Here is a 2,037-nt window from a genome sequence, read left to right on the forward strand (position 1 = left end):
TTGTAGTATTGCTTCCTAAGGCCAACTTGATTTCACACTCTGGAATGTCTGACTCTAGGTGAGTGAGTACATCATTGTGGTTACCCAGGTAATTGAAACTTTTTTTGTATGTATTAGTTCTGTGTATTCTTGCCACCTCTTCTTAATCTCTTTTGCTTCTGTTAGGTCCTTACCATTTTAGAGTTTTAGCTGTGTGTAACATAGTATCCAATTTGTTAAAATCCTTTGACATAATGTTGAGTCACTTAGCACTTAGGATTGATGTTGAGTACAAATTATATACACTTGAGTGTTTTGATTTTCCTAAAATTATAAACCAAAAATGTGTTAGATTTTCATCCTAGATTTGCATAGATTATTAATTGGTGATTGAATTTAAAAGCATAACTTTGCTTAGCAAACCAGTGTACAACTTTTATAATACTTTTTATAATAAGGGCACAAGAGGGATCTTAATATCTATTGACTTATACAGAAAAATAATAACTATATTCTAACATATTCCTTAGGCAATGGAAACAATAAGCTTACTTTGCTCTTCTTTCTGTCAAGGACAAGATTTGCAAAGGCAGTATCTTTATATTAGGGAGCTGATGATATTTATAACTACAGCTACTTTTAGATTGCCTTTATTATAATTTTATTATCAATTATCCTATATTAGATTATGTTTAAAATTTTAAGCTAAAGTTTCATATTTTGGAAACAAGAGATGAAGCATATCAATAATGGAAAATATGATACTTTGAGATATTCTATTCAGAATGAACTATGTGTTTTCCCTATCATAAACATAAGCAATACATATTTAGTAATGTGCATTTAGTATGAAAACATTAATAGCAGTTTTCTTAAATTATAGTGTGTTTTAGCTGTTTTCTTTTTATTTTCTGTTTTTTTTTTTTTAACTTTCTAATTTCCTGATATAAAAACTATGAATAGGTGATCTCAAGTTTTTATCATTAAAAAGTATTCAAAAATCCATTTGGAAATATACTTAAATTCTTAAACTGATTTTATTCTTTTTTTCTGTAAACTTATTTGTTTTAATTGGAGGCTAATTACTTTACAATATAGTAGTGGTTTTTACCATACATTGACATAAATCAGCCATGGGTGTACATATGTCCCCCATCCTGAAAGCCCCGTCCACCTCCCTCCCCATCTCATCCCTCAGGGTCATCCCAGTACACCTTCCTTGAGTGGACTGTCTTATGCATTGAACCTGGAATGGTGATATATTTCATATATGGTAATATGCATGTTTCAATATCTCTCAAATCATCCCACCCTTGCCTTCTTCCACAGAGTCCAAAAGTCTGTTCTTTACATCTGTGTCTCTTTTGCTGTCTCACATATAGGGTCATCGTTACCATCTTTCTAAATTCCATGCTAATGCCAATGCTAAGTTGCTTCAGTCATGTCCAACTCTGTGCGACCCCATAGACCGGCAGCCCACCAGGCTCCCCCGTCCCTGGGATTCTCCAGGCAAGAATACTGGAGTGAGTTGCCATTTCCTTCTCCAACGCATGAAAGAGAAAAGTGAAAGTGAAGTCACTCAGTCATGTCCGACTCTTAGCGACCCCATGGACTGCAGCCCACCAGGCTCCTCTGTCCAGGGATCTTCCAGGCAAGAATACTGGAGTGGGGTGCCTTTGCCTTCTCTGCTAAATTCCATACAGCATTAATATACTGTATTGGTGTTTTTCTTTCTGACTTACTTCACTCTGTATAATAGGCTCCAGTTTCATCCACCTCATTAGAACTGATTCAAATACATACTTTGTAATAGATGAATAATATTCCATTTTGTATATGTACCACAGCTTTCTTATCAATTCATCTGCCGATGGTCATCTATAGCACAAATCTATAGCAACATCTAGGTTACTTTCATGTGCTAGCTATGTAAACAGTGCTGTGATGAACATTGTGGTACATGTGTCTCTTTCAGTTCTGGTATCCTCAGTGTGTATGCCCAGCAATGGGATTGCTGGGTCATACTTTGCCAACAAAGGTTCGACTAGTCAAGGCTAT

This window comes from Bison bison, unplaced genomic scaffold (genome assembly GCF_000754665.1).
Source record: "Bison bison bison isolate TAMUID 2011002044 unplaced genomic scaffold, Bison_UMD1.0 scf7180017864179, whole genome shotgun sequence".
In the NCBI taxonomy this organism is placed as follows: Eukaryota; Metazoa; Chordata; class Mammalia; order Artiodactyla; family Bovidae; genus Bison; species Bison bison.